Raw genomic sequence first — 20,660 nt, forward strand, 5'->3', positions numbered from 1 at the left:
TAGAAAATGCATTAGACTATATTTTGCAGGCTCGTAACTCTGTTTCTACTGGAGATACGGGGATGTCCTTTGAGTATGTTATAGTCCAATTTGTCCCCCATCTAACCATACTAAAAACATTGAGCTACGACAAACAGTAGTCGAGTAATTAAGCTAATCGTAAACAAACAAACCCCTCCATAGGAAATCCATTAGACTAAATTCTGGAGGCTCGTAACTCTGGTTCTACCAGAGATACGGGGATGTAAATAATGTGACCTTGACACAAATGTTCGGATAATTATAAAAAAAAACTTCGCGGTTTCGAACCTGTGGCCTTCCGGGAGTGAGGCGGATGCGATAACCGCTACACTAAAAATATGTTATTATTTTTAATCGAAAGAACAGGGTCAAGTAATTAAGCAATACGTGAAAAAACAAACCCCTCGATAGAAAATGCATTAGACTATACTTTGCAGGCTCGTAACTCTGTTTCTACTGGAGATACGGGGATGTCCTTTGAGTATGTTATAGTCCAATTTGTCCCCCATCTAACCATACTAAAAATATTGAGCTAGGACAAACAGGGGCCGAGTATTTAAGCTAAACGTAAACAAACAACCCGTCCATAGTAAATGCATTAGACTATATTTTGCAGGCCCATAACTCTGTGTCTACTAGAGATACGGGGTGTCTTTAGGATATGTTATAGTCCAAATTGTCCCCCATCTAACCATACTAAAAACCTTAAGCTACGACAAACAGGGGCCGAGATATTAAGCAAAATGTTCGTCAATTTTGGTATCGTCTCACTTATTTTTATTATGTTACTTATGATTTTTGCACTAAACTTTGGAGGCTCATAACTCTTGTTCTACAAGAGATACTGGGATCTCCTTTGGATATGTTATAGTACTCTTTGCTCCCCATACAAGGATACTTTAAACTTGAGGCTACCTCAATATCGTCGTCAACTTACTTTTTGTCTCACTTATTGTTAGAAGGTTACTTTTGATTTTTGAAAATAAACTTTGCAGGCTCGTAACTCTGTTTCTACTGGAGATACGGGGATGTCCTTTGAGTATGTTATAGACCAATTTGTCCCCCATCTAGCCATACTAAGAATTAGGGCTACGACAAACAGTAGTTGAGTAATTAAGCTAATCGTAAACAAACAAACCCCTCCATAGGAAATACATTAGACTAAATTCTGGAGGCTCGTAACTCTGGTTCTACCAGAGATACGGGGATGTAAATAATGTGACCTTGACACAAATGTTCGGATAATTATAAAGGTCTTTGCATGTTCCAAGCAAAAAAAAAACTTCGCGGTTTCGAACCTGTGGCCTTCCGGGAGTGAGGCGGATGCGATAACCGCTACACTAAAGATATGTTATTATTTCTAATCGAAAGAACAGGGTCAAGTAATTAAGCAATACGTGAACAAACAAACCCCTCCATAGAAAATGCATTAGACTATATTTTGCAGGCTCGTAACTCTGTTTCTACTGGAGATACGGGGATGTCCTTTGAGTATGTTATAGTCCAATTTGTCCCCCATCTAACCATACTAAAAACATTGAGCTAGGACAAACAGGGGCCGAGTATTTAAGCTAAACGTAAACAAACAACCCGTCCATAGTAAATGCATTAGACTATATTTTGCAGGCCCATAACTCTGTGTCTACTAGAGATACGGGGTGTCTTTAGGATATGTTATAGTCCAAATTGTCCCCCATCTAACCATACTAAAAACCTTAAGCTACGACAAACAGGGGCCGAGATATTAAGCAAAATGTTCGTCAATTTTGGTATCGTCTCACTTATTTTTATTATGTTACTTATGATTTTTGCACTAAACTTTGGAGGCTCATAACTCTTGTTCTACAAGAGATACTGGGATCTCCTTTGGATATGTTATAGTACTCTTTGCTCCCCATACAAGGATACTTTAAACTTGAGGCTACCTCAATATCGTCGTCAACTTACTTTTTGTCTCACTTATTGTTAGAAGGTTACTTTTGATTTTTGAAAATAAACTTTGCAGGCTCGTAACTCTGTTTCTACTGGAGATACGGGGATGTCCTTTGAGTATGTTATAGACCAATTTGTCCCCCATCTAGCCATACTAAGAATTAGGGCTACGACAAACAGTAGTTGAGTAATTAAGCTAATCGTAAACAAACAAACCCCTCCATAGGAAATACATTAGACTAAATTCTGGAGGCTCGTAACTCTGGTTCTACCAGAGATACGGGGATGTAAATAATGTGACCTTGACACAAATGTTCGGATAATTATAAAGGTCTTTGCATGTTCCAAGCAAAAAAAAAAAAACCTTCGCGGTTTCGAACCTGTGGCCTTCCGGGAGTGAGGCGGATGCGATAACCGCTACACTAAAGATATGTTATTATTTCTAATCGAAAGAACAGGGTCAAGTAATTAAGCAATACGTGAACAAACAAACCCCTCCATAGAAAATGCATTAGACTATATTTTGCAGGCTCGTAACTCTGTTTCTACTGGAGATACGGGGATGTCCTTTGAGTATGTTATAGTCCAATTTGTCCCCCATCTAACCATACTAAAAACATTGAGCTACGACAAACAGTAGTCGAGTAATTAAGCTAATCGTAAACAAACAAACCCCTCCATAGGAAATCCATTAGACTAAATTCTGGAGGCTCGTAACTCTGGTTCTACCAGAGATACGGGGATGTAAATAATGTGACCTTGACACAAATGTTCGGATAATTATAAAAAAAAACTTCGCGGTTTCGAACCTGTGGCCTTCCGGGAGTGAGGCGGATGCGATAACCGCTACACTAAAGATATGTTATTATTTTTAATCGAAAGAACAGGGTCAAGTAATTAAGCAATACGTGAAAAAACAAACCCCTCGATAGAAAATGCATTAGACTATACTTTGCAGGCTCGTAACTCTGTTTCTACTGGAGATACGGGGATGTCCTTTGAGTATGTTATAGTCCAATTTGTCCCCCATCTAACCATACTAAAAACATTGAGCTAGGACAAACAGGGGCCGAGTATTTAAGCTAAACGTAAACAAACAAACCGTCCATAGGAAATGCATTAGACTATACTTTGCAGGCCCATAACTCTGTGTCTACTAGAGATACCGGGATGTCCTTAGGATATGTTATAGTCCAATTTGTCCTTCATCTAACCATACTAAAAACATTGAGCTACGACAAACAAGGGCCGAGATATTAAGCAAAATGTTCGTCAACTTTGGTATCGTCTCACTTATTTTTATTATGTTACTTATGATTTTTGCACGAAACTTTGGAGGCTCATAACTCTTGTTCTACAAGAGATACTGGGATCTCCTTTGGATATGTTATAGTACTCTTTGCTCCCCATACAAGAATACTTTAAACTTGAGGCTACCTCAATATCGTCGTCAACTTATTTTTTGTCTCACTTATTGTTAGAAGGTTACTTTTGATTTTTGAAAATAAACTTTGCAGGCTCGTAACTATGTTTCTACTGGAGATACGGGGATGTCCTTTGAGTATGTTATAGACCAATTTGTCCCCCATCTAGCCATACTAAGAATTAGGGCTACGACAAACAGTAGTCGAGTAATTAAGCTAATCGTAAAAAAACAAACCCCTCCATAGGAAATACATTAGACTAAATTCTGGAGGCTCGTAACTCTGGTTCTACCAGAGATACGGGGATGTAAATAATGTGACCTTGACACAAATGTTCGGATAATTATAAAAAAAAACTTCGCGGTTTCGAACCTTTGGCCTTCCGGGAGTGAGGCGGATGCGATAACCGCTACACTAAAGATATGTTATTATTTTTAATCGAAAGAACAGGGTCAAGTAATTAAGCAATACGTGAACAAACAAACCCCTCCATAGAAAATGCATTAGACTATACTTTGCAGGCTCGTAACTCTGTTTCTACTGGAGATACGGGGATGTCCTTTGAGTATGTTATAGTCCAATTTGTCCCCCATCTAACCATACTAAAAACCTTGAGCTACGACAAACAGTAGTCGAGTAATTAAGCTAATCGTAAACAAACAAACCCCTCCATAGGAAATGCATTAGACTATACTTTGCAGGCCCATAACTCTGTGTCTACTAGAGATACGGGGATGTCCTTAGGATATGTTATAGTCCAAATTGTCCCCCATCTAACCATACTAAAAGCATTGAGCTACGACAAACAGGGGCCGAGATATTAAGCAAAACGTAACGAAACAAACCCCCTCCATAGGAAATGCATTAGACTAAATTCTGGAGGCTCGTAACTCTGGTTCTACCAGAGATACGGGGATGTAAATAATGTGACCTTGACACAAATGTTCGGATAATTATAAAAAAAAACTTCGCGGTTTCGAACCTTTGGCCTTCCGGGAGTGAGGCGGATGCGATAACCGCTACACTAAAGATATGTTATTATTTTTAATCGAAAGAACAGGGTCAAGTAATTAAGCAATACGTGAACAAACAAACCCCTCCATAGAAAATGCATTAGACTATACTTTGCAGGCTCGTAACTCTGTTTCTACTGGAGATACGGGGATGTCCTTTGAGTATGTTATAGTCCAATTTGTCCCCCATCTAACCATACTAAAAACCTTGAGCTACGACAAACAGTAGTCGAGTAATTAAGCTAATCGTAAACAAACAAACCCCTCCATAGGAAATGCATTAGACTATACTTTGCAGGCCCATAACTCTGTGTCTACTAGAGATACGGGGATGTCCTTAGGATATGTTATAGTCCAAATTGTCCCCCATCTAACCATACTAAAAGCATTGAGCTACGACAAACAGGGGCCGAGATATTAAGCAAAACGTAACGAAACAAACCCCCTCCATAGGAAATGCATTAGACTAAATTCTGGAGGCTCGTAACTCTGGTTCTACCAGAGATACGGGGATGTAAATAATGTGACCTTGACACAAATGTTCGGATAATTATAAAAAAAACTTCGCGGTTTCGAACCTGTGGCCTTCCGGGAGTGAGGCGGATGCGATAACCGCTACACTAAAGATATGTTGTTATTTTTAATCGAAAGAACAGGGTCAAGTAATTAAGCAATACGTGAACAAAAAAACCCCTCCTTAGAAAATGCATTAGACTATAATTTGCAGGCTTGTAACTCTGTTTCTACTGTAGATACGGCGATGTCCTTTGAGTATGTTATAGTCCAATTTGTCCCCCATTTAACCGTACTAAAAACATTGAGCTACGACAAACAGGGGCCGAGTAATTAAGCTAAACGTAAACAAACAACCCGTCCATAGGAAATGCATTAGACTATATTTTGCAGGCCCATAACTCTGTGTCTACTAGAAATACGGGGATGTCCTTAGGATATGTTATAGTCCAAATTGTCCCCCATCTAACCATACTAAAAGCATTGAGCTACGACAAACAAGGGCCGAGATTATTAAGCAAAATGTTCGTCAACTTTGGTATCGTCTCACTTATTTTTATTATGTTACTTATGATTTTTGCACTAAACTTTGGAGGCTCATAACTCTTGTTCTATAAGAGATACTGGGATCTCCTTTGGATATGTTATAGTACTCTTTGCTCCCCATACAAGGATACTTTAAACTTGAGGCTACCTCAATATCGTCGTCAACTTATTTTTTGTCTCACTTATTGTTAGAAGGTTACTTTTGATTTTTGAAAATAAAATTTGCAGGCTCGTAACTCTGTTTCTACTGGAGATACGGGGATGTCCTTTGAGTATGTTATAGACCAATTTGTCCCCCATCTAGCCATACTAAGAATTAGGGCTACGACAAACAGTAGTCGAGTAATTAAGCTAATCGTAAACAAACAAACCCCTCCATAGGAAATACATTAGACTAAATTCTGGAGGCTCGTAACTCTGGTTCTACCAGAGATACGGGGATGTAAATAATGTGACCTTGACACAAATTTCGGATAATTATAAAAAAAAACTTCGCGGTTTCGAACCTGTGGCCTTCCGGGAGTGAGGCGGATGCGATAACCGCTACACTAAAGATATGTTATTATTTTTAATCGAAAGAACAGGGTCAAGTAATTAAGCAATACGTGAACAAACAAACCCCTCCATAGAAAATGCATTATACTATACTTTGCAGGCTCGTAACTCTGTTTCTACTGGAGATAGGGGGATGTCCTTTGAGTATGTTTTAGTCCAATTTGTCTCCCATCTAACTATACTAAAAACATTGAGCTACGACAAACAGGGGCCGAGATATTAAGCAAAACGTAACGAAACAAACCCCCTCCATAGGAAATGCATTAGACTAAATTCTGGAGGCTCGTAACTCTGGTTCTACCAGAGATACGGGGATGTAAATAATGTGACCTTGACACAAATGTTCGGATAATTATAAAAAAAACTTCGCGGTTTCGAACCTGTGGCCTTCCGGGAGTGAGGCGGATGCGATAACCGCTACACTAAAGATATGTTGTTATTTTTAATCGAAAGAACAGGGTCAAGTAATTAAGCAATACGTGAACAAAAAAACCCCTCCTTAGAAAATGCATTAGACTATAATTTGCAGGCTCGTAACTCTGTTTCTACTGTAGATACGGCGATGTCCTTTGAGTATGTTATAGTCCAATTTGTCCCCCATTTAACCGTACTAAAAACATTGAGCTACGACAAACAGGGGCCGAGAAATTAAGCTAAACGTAAACAAACAACCCGTCCATTGGAAATGCATTAGACTATATTTTGCAGGCCCAAAACTCTGTGTCTACTAGAGATACGGGAATGTCCTTAGGATATGTTATAGTGCAAATTGTCTCCCATCTAACCATACTAAAAACATTGAGCTACGACAAACAGGGGCCGAGATATTAAGCAAAATGTTCGTCAACTTTGGTATCGTCTCACTTATTTTTATTATGTTACTTATGATTTTTGCACTAAACTTTGGAGGCTCATAACTCTTGTTCTATAAGAGATACTGGGATCTCCTTTGGATATGTTATAGTACTCTTTGCTCCCCATACAAGGATACTTTAAACTTGAGGCTACCTCAATATCGTCGTCAACTTATTTTTTGTCTCACTTATTGTTAGAAGGTTACTTTTGATTTTTGAAAATAAACTTTGCAGGCTCGTAACTCTGTTTCTACTGGAGATACGGGGATGTCCTTTGAGTATGTTATAGACCAATTTGTCCCCCATCTAGCCATACTAAGAATTAGGGCTACGACAAACAGTAGTCGAGTAATTAAGCTAATCGTAAACAAACGAACCCCTCCATAGGAAATGCATTAGACTATACTTTGCAGGCCCATAACTCTGTGTCTACTAGAGATACGGGGATGTCCTTAGGATATGTTATAGTCCAAATTGTCCCCCATCTAACCATACTAAAAACTTTGGGCTACGACAAACAGGGGCCGAGTACTTAAGCAAAACGTAACGAAACAAACCCCCTCCATAGGAAATGCATTAGACTATACTTTGCAGGCTCGTAACTCTGTTTCTACTGAAGATACGGGGATGTCCTTTGAGTATGTTGTAGTCCAATTTGTCCCCCATCTAACCATACTAAAAATATTGAGCTACGACAATCAGGGGCCGAGTAATTAAGCTAAACGTAAACAAACAACCCGTCCATAGGAAATGCATTAGACTATATTTTGCAGGCCCATAACTCTGTGTCTACTAGAAATACGGGGATGTCCTTAGGATATGTTATAGTCCAAATTGTCCCCCATCTAACCATACTAAAAGCATTGAGCTACGACAAACAAGGGCCGAGATTATTAAGCAAAATGTTCGTCAACTTTGGTATCGTCTCACTTATTTTTATTATGTTACTTATGATTTTTGCACTAAACTTTGGAGGCTCATAACTCTTGTTCTATAAGAGATACTGGGATCTCCTTTGGATATGTTATAGTACTCTTTGCTCCCCATACAAGGATACTTTAAACTTGAGGCTACCTCAATATCGTCGTCAACTTATTTTTTGTCTCACTTATTGTTAGAAGGTTACTTTTGATTTTTGAAAATAAAATTTGCAGGCTCGTAACTCTGTTTCTACTGGAGATACGGGGATGTCCTTTGAGTATGTTATAGACCAATTTGTCCCCCATCTAGCCATACTAAGAATTAGGGCTACGACAAACAGTAGTCGAGTAATTAAGCTAATCGTAAACAAACAAACCCCTCCATAGGAAATACATTAGACTAAATTCTGGAGGCTCGTAACTCTGGTTCTACCAGAGATACGGGGATGTAAATAATGTGACCTTGACACAAATTTCGGATAATTATAAAAAAAAACTTCGCGGTTTCGAACCTGTGGCCTTCCGGGAGTGAGGCGGATGCGATAACCGCTACACTAAAGATATGTTATTATTTTTAATCGAAAGAACAGGGTCAAGTAATTAAGCAATACGTGAACAAACAAACCCCTCCATAGAAAATGCATTATACTATACTTTGCAGGCTCGTAACTCTGTTTCTACTGGAGATAGGGGGATGTCCTTTGAGTATGTTTTAGTCCAATTTGTCTCCCATCTAACTATACTAAAAACATTGAGCTACGACAAACAGGGGCCGAGATATTAAGCAAAACGTAACGAAACAAACCCCCTCCATAGGAAATGCATTAGACTAAATTCTGGAGGCTCGTAACTCTGGTTCTACCAGAGATACGGGGATGTAAATAATGTGACCTTGACACAAATGTTCGGATAATTATAAAAAAAACTTCGCGGTTTCGAACCTGTGGCCTTCCGGGAGTGAGGCGGATGCGATAACCGCTACACTAAAGATATGTTGTTATTTTTAATCGAAAGAACAGGGTCAAGTAATTAAGCAATACGTGAACAAAAAAACCCCTCCTTAGAAAATGCATTAGACTATAATTTGCAGGCTCGTAACTCTGTTTCTACTGTAGATACGGCGATGTCCTTTGAGTATGTTATAGTCCAATTTGTCCCCCATTTAACCGTACTAAAAACATTGAGCTACGACAAACAGGGGCCGAGAAATTAAGCTAAACGTAAACAAACAACCCGTCCATAGGAAATGCATTAGACTATATTTTGCAGGCCCAAAACTCTGTGTCTACTAGAGATACGGGAATGTCCTTAGGATATGTTATAGTGCAAATTGTCTCCCATCTAACCATACTAAAAACATTGAGCTACGACAAACAGGGGCCGAGATATTAAGCAAAATGTTCGTCAACTTTGGTATCGTCTCACTTATTTTTATTATGTTACTTATGATTTTTGCACTAAACTTTGGAGGCTCATAACTCTTGTTCTATAAGAGATACTGGGATCTCCTTTGGATATGTTATAGTACTCTTTGCTCCCCATACAAGGATACTTTAAACTTGAGGCTACCTCAATATCGTCGTCAACTTATTTTTTGTCTCACTTATTGTTAGAAGGTTACTTTTGATTTTTGAAAATAAACTTTGCAGGCTCGTAACTCTGTTTCTACTGGAGATACGGGGATGTCCTTTGAGTATGTTATAGACCAATTTGTCCCCCATCTAGCCATACTAAGAATTAGGGCTACGACAAACAGTAGTCGAGTAATTAAGCTAATCGTAAACAAACGAACCCCTCCATAGGAAATGCATTAGACTATACTTTGCAGGCCCATAACTCTGTGTCTACTAGAGATACGGGGATGTCCTTAGGATATGTTATAGTCCAAATTGTCCCCCATCTAACCATACTAAAAACTTTGGGCTACGACAAACAGGGGCCGAGTACTTAAGCAAAACGTAACGAAACAAACCCCCTCCATAGGAAATGCATTAGACTATACTTTGCAGGCTCGTAACTCTGTTTCTACTGAAGATACGGGGATGTCCTTTGAGTATGTTGTAGTCCAATTTGTCCCCCATCTAACCATACTAAAAATATTGAGCTACGACAATCAGGGGCCGAGTAATTAAGCTAAACGTAAACAAACAACCCGTCCATAGGAAATGCATTAGACTATATTTTGCAGGCCCATAACTCTGTGTCTACTAGAAATACGGGGATGTCCTTAGGATATGTTATAGTCCAAATTGTCCCCCATCTAACCATACTAAAAGCATTGAGCTACGACAAACAAGGGCCGAGATTATTAAGCAAAATGTTCGTCAACTTTGGTATCGTCTCACTTATTTTTATTATGTTACTTATGATTTTTGCACTAAACTTTGGAGGCTCATAACTCTTGTTCTATAAGAGATACTGGGATCTCCTTTGGATATGTTATAGTACTCTTTGCTCCCCATACAAGGATATTTTAAACTTGAGGCTACCTCAATATCGTCGTCAACTTATTTTTTGTCTCACTTATTGTTAGAAGGTTACTTTTGATTTTTGAAAATAAACTTTGCAGGCTCGTAACTCTGTTTCTACTAGAGATACGGGGATGTCCTTTGAGTATGTTATAGACCAATTTGTCCCCCATCTAGCCATACTAAGAATTAGGGCTACGACAAACAGTAGTCGAGTAATTAAGCTAATCGTAAACAAACAAACCCCTCCATAGGAAATACATTAGACTAAATTCTGGAGGCTCGTAACTCTGGTTCTACCAGAGATACGGGGATGTAAATAATGTGACCTTGACACAAATTTCGGATAATTATAAAAAAAAACTTCGCGGTTTCGAACCTGTGGCCTTCCGGGAGTGAGGCGGATGCGATAACCGCTACACTAAAGATATGTTATTATTTTTAATCGAAAGAACAGGGTCAAGTAATTAAGCAATACGTGAACAAACAAACCCCTCCATAGAAAATGCATTATACTATACTTTGCAGGCTCGTAACTCTGTTTCTACTGGAGATAGGGGGATGTCCTTTGAGTATGTTTTAGTCCAATTTGTCTCCCATCTAACCATACTAAAAACATTGAGCTACGACAAACAGGGGCCGAGATATTAAGCAAAACGTAACGAAACAAACCCCCTCCATAGGAAATGCATTAGACTAAATTCTGGAGGCTCGTAACTCTGGTTCTACCAGAGATACGGGGATGTAAATAATGTGACCTTGACACAAATGTTCGGATAATTATAAAAAAAACTTCGCGGTTTCGAACCTGTGGCCTTCCGGGAGTGAGGCGGATGCGATAACCGCTACACTAAAGATATGTTGTTATTTTTAATCGAAAGAACAGGGTCAAGTAATTAAGCAATACGTGAACAAAAAAACCCCTCCTTAGAAAATGCATTAGACTATAATTTGCAGGCTCGTAACTCTGTTTCTACTGTAGATACGGCGATGTCCTTTGAGTATGTTATAGTCCAATTTGTCCCCCATTTAACCGTACTAAAAACATTGAGCTACGACAAACAGGGGCCGAGAAATTAAGCTAAACGTAAACAAACAACCCGTCCATAGGAAATGCATTAGACTATATTTTGCAGGCCCAAAACTCTGTGTCTACTAGAGATACGGGAATGTCCTTAGGATATGTTATAGTGCAAATTGTCTCCCATCTAACCATACTAAAAACATTGAGCTACGACAAACAGGGGCCGAGATATTAAGCAAAATGTTCGTCAACTTTGGTATCGTCTCACTTATTTTTATTATGTTACTTATGATTTTTGCACTAAACTTTGGAGGCTCATAACTCTTGTTCTATAAGAGATACTGGGATCTCCTTTGGATATGTTATAGTACTCTTTGCTCCCCATACAAGGATACTTTAAACTTGAGGCTACCTCAATATCGTCGTCAACTTATTTTTTGTCTCACTTATTGTTAGAAGGTTACTTTTGATTTTTGAAAATAAACTTTGCAGGCTCGTAACTCTGTTTCTACTGGAGATACGGGGATGTCCTTTGAGTATGTTATAGACCAATTTGTCCCCCATCTAGCCATACTAAGAATTAGGGCTACGACAAACAGTAGTCGAGTAATTAAGCTAATCGTAAACAAACAAACCCCTCCATAGGAAATACATTAGACTAAATTCTGGAGGCTCGTAACTCTGGTTCTACCAGAGATACGGGGATGTAAATAATGTGACCTTGATACAAATTATATAAAAAGGACTTGGTTTGCCCAAGCCTAAAAAACAAAACGATAAGAGTTTTTTCCAGTTGACTGAAGCGCGGATATTTTATTTTTCTATATAATTTTAAAGACAATCTGTATTTTACTACTCTTTAATTCAATCTCCTGATTTTACTGGTAATGGATTTATTTCCTATAAATTAATTGAAATAAAATATCTTATCTCAGATTTTTCAACAACAATTCCATTTTCGTAAAAATTTTATCATGAAAAATCTGAGATAAGTAATATTTTATTTCAATTAATTTATTGGAAATAAATCCATTACCAGTAAAATCAGGAGATTGAATTAAAGAGTAGTAAAATACAGATTGTCTTTAAAATTATATAGAAAAATAAAATATCCGCGCTTCAGTCAACTGGAAAAAACTCTTATCGTTTTGTTTTTTAGGCTTGGGCAAACCAAGTCCTTTTTATATAATATCTGTTCCTTCAGTCTTTATTTGTATTAATCTATTATAAAATAATATTTGCCTGAAATGCGAAATTTTTCACTTCTAGGACGAGGTTAAAAATGGTTCTACACTTCTACTAATTCTTATATGATACGGCTCACAATTCGTTTTAGAACCCGAGCTTTATAGTCAACTTCAAAACAAACCTGAAACTATTTTAAACTATCAAAGCCGTATCTTTTACAGTCCACTTTACGATTGCAATTATCCATGACATTGCGTGCACTGCCCTTGTACGTTTACAGTGATTGGCACCGTGGACAGTTATTTTAATTAAAATACCTAGGCCACAGATCCAGTTTTAAAAATATCCTTATTTCCAACACTGATCCATCTATCCTTCCAGCTTTTACAATAACCCATTGCATAGACTCACTCAATAGTCTGCCTAAGCATGGATTTATAATAGAAGCTTACGCTTCCTGGATATTTCACTCACCTTAAAACCATAGATATATTAAAAGGGTAGATACACAATTCAATGGGAGGTCGACGCGGAAGGGGCAACGAGCAGACAGCCGCTATTTTCTGGGGGTAGCCGTATAAAACGCCATCTATCGGGAACTTTCGAAACTAAATTAAGGGATGAGCTTAGAGTAGTGGCACTCTATGTTAACCCCCTATAGGGCATAATAAGTCAAACCCTCGGAGATGCCATTACTCCATTTTATACGAGCTAAGAGCGGAAAAACGTATTTTATAAATTTTACACCTGTAAAATCTTTTAAAAAACACTTGGAACTTGTATTTCTACTTACTTTCGAGGAAATACCACCGTTTTCTGAAGGTAAGAGTCTTTTTATATACATTTTTTAGTAATAAAAACATTTAAGGCGAGCTAAGCCTTGGTCTTGTAAAACACGGCAGATTCATGGTTCATCCATGGCAGATTAGTGATAAGCGTGTTTTCAGCGTACAGCCTCTTTTCTCTATGTGCAAATCTACATTATGGCCATGACCAAGGCTTAGCTCGCCTTAAATGTTTTTATTACTAATAAATGTATAAAAAAAGACTCTTACCTTCAGAAAACGGTGGTATTTCCTTGAAAAAAAGTAGAAATACAAGTTCCAAGTGTTTTTTAAAAGATTTTACAGGTGTAAAATTTATAAAAAACGTTTTTCCGCTCTTAGCTCGTATAAAATGGAGTAATGGCATCTCCGAGGGTTTGACTTATTATGCCCTATAGGGGGTTAACATAGAGTGCCACTACTCTAAGCTCATCCTTTAATTTAGTTTCGAAAGTTCCCGATAGATGGCGTTTTATACGGCTACCCCCAGAAAATAGCGGCTGTCTGCTCGTTGCCCCTTCCGCGTTTTTTCGTTAAGCCTAAGCCAGCGAAGTGGATCTAGACCCTTTATAGTTTTACTATATCTATGCTTAAAACGCGCACAACATTTATTCCTCGTCTGAAATAGTACCAGCCTGGCACGCGCGTTTGTGACGTACAATTTGAGGCAAATTCAGAGGGGGGTTGAAGTTTTTCACGTGATCGAGTTCTAATTATGAATAGCGCGCGTGCACGCGCGCCAAAAGAAAAAAGTTTGCCTCAATTTCTACGTCATCAGCCCCCCAGTCCCCACCCGCGCGAATTTTTGTGACATAAATGTGTTTAAAATCAAAATGCCTTACTGAAGGCTACAGGGAAATATCCATGAAGCGTAAGCTTCTATTATAAATCCATGGCCTAAGTAAGGCAACTTAAGCCTTGGTCGAAACTAACATCTAAAATATAAATTAAAAAGGTATCTTAAGTATAGAATTTCAACCGAGACACATAATTAAACGAAAATTAGACCCGCCAGAGAAGTTTTTAATAAATATAGTGTTATATTTATTGAAAAATATCAAGTTAAAGTTTCAGGGCGGTGAAATGGCAAATTAGCGTCGTCTACTGTAGAGTAACGAACAATTAGCGTCGTCTGCTGTAGAATAATCTTTTGAGGTACTTACATTTTTAATTAAATTAACATACTTAGACTTAATTAAATTTGATGAAACTTGAAAAAGGCACACCTTGAATAGTTACTTGTTAATTTAAAAGTATTCCGAAAGCTAACTTCCATGCAGTTTTTAAATGATTCGATGTACAGGAGCACCAAAAACCCCATGTTATTCCTATGGGAAAATCGGCGAAAATCTGTGAATTTTCATTTAACATTACGGGAGGGTGTGGGATCTTATCTAGAAGGGCCTACCGGCCCTCTAGAATTTTCGGATAATTATAAAGGTCTTTGCATGTTCCAAGCAAAAAAAACTTCGCGGTTTCGAACCTGTGGCCTTCCGGGAGTGAGGCGGATGCGATAACCGCTACACTAAAGATATGTTATTATTTTTAATCGAAAGAACAGGGTCAAGTAATTAAGCAATACGTGAACAAACAAACCCCTCCATAGAAAATGCATTAGACTATAATTTGCAGGCTCGTAACTCTGTTTCCACTGGAGATACGGGGACGTCCTTTGAGTATGTTATAGTCCAATTTGTCCCCCATCTAACCATACTAAAAACATTGAGCTACGACAAACAGGGGCCGAGTAATTAAGCTAATCGTAAACAAACAAACCCCTCCATAGGAAATACATTAGACTAAATTCTGGAGTCTCGTAACTCTGGTTCTACCAGAGATACGGGGATGTAAATAATGTGACCTTGACACAAATGTTCGGATAATTATAAAGGTTTTTGCATGTTCCAAGCATAAAAAAAAAACTTCGCGGTTTCGAACCTGTGGCCTTCCGGGAGTGAGGCGGATGCGATAACCGCTACACCAAAGATATGTTATTATTTTTAATCGAAAGAACAGGGTCAAGTAATTAAGCAATACGTGAACAAACAAACCCCTCCATAGAAAATGCATTAGACTATACTTTGCAGGCTCGTAACTCTGTTTCTACTGGAGATACGGGGATGTCCTTTGAGTATGTTATAGACCAATTTGTCCAACATCTAGCCATACTAAGAATTAGGGCTACAACAAACAGTAGTCGAGTAATTAAGCTAATCGTAAACAAACAAACCCCTCCATAGGAAATACATTAGACTAAATTCTGGAGGCTCGTAACTCTGGTTCTACCAGAGATACGGGGATGTAAATAATGTGACCTTGACACAAATGTTCGGATAATTATAAAGGTCTTTGCATGTTCCAAGCATAAAAAAAAAACTTCGCGGTTTCGAACCTGTGGCCTTCCGGGAGTGAGGCGGATGCGATAACCGCTACACCAAAGATATGTTATTATTTTTAAACGAAAGAACAGGGTCAAGTAATTAAGCAATACGTGAACAAACAAACCCCTCCATAGAATATGCATTAGACTATACTTTGCAGGGCCATAACTCTGTGTCTACTAGAGATACCGGGATGTCCTTAGGATATGTTATAGTCCAATTTGTCCTTCATCTAACCATTTTAAAAACTTTGGGCTACGACAAACAGGGGCCGAGTACTTAAGCAAAACGTAAAGAAACAAACCCCCTCCATAGGAAATGAGTTAGACTATACTTTGCAGGCTCGTAACTCTGTTTTCACTGGAGATACGGGGATGTCCTTTGAGTATGTTATAGTCCAATTTGTCCCCCATCTAACCATACTAAAAACATTGAGCTACGACAAACAGGGGCCGAGTAATTAAGCTAAACGTAAACAAACAACCCGTCCATAGGAAATGCATTAGACTATATTTTGCAGGCCCATAACTCTGTGTCTACTAGAGATACGGGGATGTCCTTAGGATATGTTTTATTCCAAATTGTCCCCCATCTAACCATACTAAAAACATTGAGCTACGACAAACAAGGGCCGAGATATTAAGCAAAATGTTCGTCAACTTTGGTATCGTCTCACTTATTTTTATTATGTTACTTATGATTTTTGCACTAAACTTTGGAGGCTCATAACTCTTGTTCTACAAGAGATACTGGGATCTCCTTTCGATATGTTATAGTACTCTTTGCTCCCCATACAAGGATACTTTAAACTTGAGGCTACCTCAATATCGTCGTCAACTTATTTTTTGTCTCACTTATTGTTAGAAGGTTTCTTTTGATTTTTGAAAATAAACTTTGCAGGCTCGTAACTCTGTTTCTACTGGAGATACGGGGATGTCCTTCGAGTATGTTATAGACCAATTTGTCCCCCATCTAGCCATACTAAGAATTAGGGCTACGACAAACAGTAGCCGAGTAATTAAGCTAATCGTAAACAAACAAACCCCTCCATAGGAAATACATTAGACTAAATTCTGGAGGCTGGTAACTCTGGTTCTATCAGAGATTCGGGGATGTAAATAATGTGACCTTGACACAAATGTTCGGATAATTATAAAGGTCTTTGCATGTTCCAAGCAAAAAAAAAAACCTCGCGGTTTCGAACCTGTGGCCTTCCGGGAGTGAGGCGGATGCGATAACCGCTACACTAAAGCTATGTTATTATTTTTAATCGAAAGAACAGGGTCAAGTAATTAAGCAATACGTGAACAAACAAACCCCTCCATAGAAAATGCATTAGACTATATTTTGCAGGCTCGTAAATCTGTTTCTACTGTAGATACGGGGATGTCCTTTGAGTATGTTATAGTCCAATTTGTCCCCCATCTAACCATACTAAAAACATTGAGCTACGAAAAACAGGGGCCGAGTAATTAAGCTAAACGTAAACAAACAACCCGTCCAAAGGAAATGCATTAGACTATGCTTTGCAGGCCCATAACTCTGTGTTTACTAGAGATACGGGGATGTCCTTAGGATATGTTATAGTTCAAATTGTCCCCCATCTAACCATACTAAAAACATTGAGCTACGACAAACAGGGGCCAAGATATTAAGCAAAATGTTCGTCAACTTTGGTATCGTCTCACTTATTTTTATTATGTTACTTATGATTTTTGCACTAAACTTTGGAGGCTCATAACTCTTGTTCTACAAGAGATACTGGGATCTCCTTTGGATATGTTATAGTACTCTTTGCTCCCCATACAAGGATACTTTAAACTTGAGGCTACCTCAATATCGTCGTCAACTTATTTTTTATCTCACTTATTGTTAGAAGGTTACTTTTGATTTTTGAAAATAAACTTTGCAGGCTCGTAACTCTGGTTCTACCAGAGATACGGGGATGTAAATAATGTGACCTTGACACAAATGTTCGGATAATTATAAAGGTCTTTGCATGTTCCAAGCATAAAAAAAAAACTTCGCGGTTTCGAACCTGTGGCCTTCCGGGAGTGAGGCGGATGCGATAACCGCTACACCAAAGATATGTTATTATTTTTAAACGAAAGAACAGGGTCAAGTAATTAAGCAATACGTGAACAAACAAACCCCTCCATAGAATATGCATTAGACTATACTTTGCAGGGCCATAACTCTGTGTCTACTAGAGATACCGGGATGTCCTTAGGATATGTTATAGTCCAATTTGTCCTTCATCTAACCATTTTAAAAACTTTGGGCTACGACAAACAGGGGCCGAGTACTTAAGCAAAACGTAAAGAAACAAACCCCCTCCATAGGAAATGAGTTAGACTATACTTTGCAGGCTCGTAACTCTGTTTTCACTGGAGATACGGGGATGTCCTTTGAGTATGTTATAGTCCAATTTGTCCCCCATCTAACCATACTAAAAACATTGAGCTACGACAAACAGGGGCCGAGTAATTAAGCTAAACGTAAACAAACAACCCGTCCATAGGAAATGCATTAGACTATATTTTGCAGGCCCATAACTCTGTGTCTACTAGAGATACGGGGATGTCCTTAGGATATGTTTTATTCCAAATTGTCCCCCATCTAACCATACTAAAAACATTGAGCTACGACAAACAAGGGCCGAGATATTAAGCAAAATGTTCGTCAACTTTGGTATCGTCTCACTTATTTTTATTATGTTACTTATGATTTTTGCACTAAACTTTGGAGGCTCATAACTCTTGTTCTACAAGAGATACTGGGATCTCCTTTCGATATGTTATAGTACTCTTTGCTCCCCATACAAGGATACTTTAAACTTGAGGCTACCTCAATATCGTCGTCAACTTATTTTTTGTCTCACTTATTGTTAGAAGGTTTCTTTTGATTTTTGAAAATAAACTTTGCAGGCTCGTAACTCTGTTTCTACTGGAGATACGGGGATGTCCTTCGAGTATGTTATAGACCAATTTGTCCCCCATCTAGCCATACTAAGAATTAGGGCTACGACAAACAGTAGCCGAGTAATTAAGCTAATCGTAAACAAACAAACCCCTCCATAGGAAATACATTAGACTAAATTCTGGAGGCTGGTAACTCTGGTTCTATCAGAGATTCGGGGATGTAAATAATGTGACCTTGACACAAATGTTCGGATAATTATAAAGGTCTTTGCATGTTCCAAGCAAAAAAAAAAACCTCGCGGTTTCGAACCTGTGGCCTTCCGGGAGTGAGGCGGATGCGATAACCGCTACACTAAAGCTATGTTATTATTTTTAATCGAAAGAACAGGGTCAAGTAATTAAGCAATACGTGAACAAACAAACCCCTCCATAGAAAATGCATTAGACTATATTTTGCAGGCTCGTAAATCTGTTTCTACTGTAGATACGGGGATGTCCTTTGAGTATGTTATAGTCCAATTTGTCCCCCATCTAACCATACTAAAAACATTGAGCTACGAAAAACAGGGGCCGAGTAATTAAGCTAAACGTAAACAAACAACCCGTCCAAAGGAAATGCATTAGACTATGCTTTGCAGGCCCATAACTCTGTGTTTACTAGAGATACGGGGATGTCCTTAGGATATGTTATAGTTCAAATTGTCCCCCATCTAACCATACTAAAAACATTGAGCTACGACAAACAGGGGCCAAGATATTAAGCAAAATGTTCGTCAACTTTGGTATCGTCTCACTTATTTTTATTATGTTACTTATGATTTTTGCACTAAACTTTGGAGGCTCATAACTCTTGTTCTACAAGAGATACTGGGATCTCCTTTGGATATGTTATAGTACTCTTTGCTCCCCATACAAGGATACTTTAAACTTGAGGCTACCTCAATATCGTCGTCAACTTATTTTTTATCTCACTTATTGTTAGAAGGTTACTTTTGATTTTTGAAAATAAACTTTGCAGGCTCGTAACTCTGGTTCTACCAGAGATACGGGGATGTAAATAATGTGACCTTGACACAAATGTTCGGATAATTATAAAAAAAAAACTTCGCGGTTTCGAACCTGTGGCCTTCCGGGAGTGAGGCGGATGCGATAACCGCTACACTAAAGATATGTTATTATTTTTAATCGAAAGAACAGGGTCAAGTAATTAAGCAATACATGATCAAACAAACCCCTCCATAGAAAATGCATTAGACTATACTTTGCAGGCTCGTAACTCTGTTTCTACTGTAGATACGGGGATGTCCTTTGAGTATGTTATAGTATTATTAAAGATTGTTGGTTCGAGCCCAACCGGGAGAGGTGTTGTGTGGTCTCAGATGTAGCGCAAAAAGTCAAAACTTTTCCACATTACGTGACAACCATTTAATTTCTGAGCTTCCGTGGCTCAATGGTTAGCGCGTTCGGCTTTTAACCGAAAGGTTGGTGGTTCGAGCCCACCCGGGAGAGGTGTTGTAGGGTCTCAGATGTAGCGTAAAAAGTCATAACTTTTCCTAAATACCTGACAAACATTTAATTTCTGAGCTTCCGTGGCTCAATGGTTAGCGCGTTTGGCTGTTAACAAATAGGTTGGTGGTTCGAGCCAATCCGGGAGCGGTGTTGTGACGTCTCAGATGTGACGTAAAAAATCAAGGTTTTTTCACAATACCTGACAACCATTTAATTTCTGAGCTTCCGTGGCTCAATGGATAGCGCGTTCGGCTGTTAACCAATAGGTTGGTGGTTCGAGCCCATCCGGGAGCGGTGTTGTGACGTCTCAGATGTGACGTAAGAAGTCAAGGTTTTTCCACAATACCTGACGACCATTTAATATTTGGGCTTCCGTGGCGCTATGGTTAGCGCGTTCGGCTGTTAACCGACTGAAAGGTTGGTGGTTCGAGCACATCTGGGAGCGGTGTTGTGAGGTCTCAGATGTAACGTAAAAAGTCAAGGTTTTTCCACAATACCTGACGACCATTTAATTTATGGGCTTCCGTGGCGCAATGGTTAGCGCGTTCAGCTGCTATTCAGAAGACT

Source organism: Phalangium opilio, unplaced genomic scaffold (genome assembly GCF_054372755.1).
Source record: "Phalangium opilio isolate 3A_F unplaced genomic scaffold, DU_Popi_V2 ptg000329l_1, whole genome shotgun sequence".
NCBI classification, from domain to species: Eukaryota; Metazoa; Arthropoda; class Arachnida; order Opiliones; family Phalangiidae; genus Phalangium; species Phalangium opilio.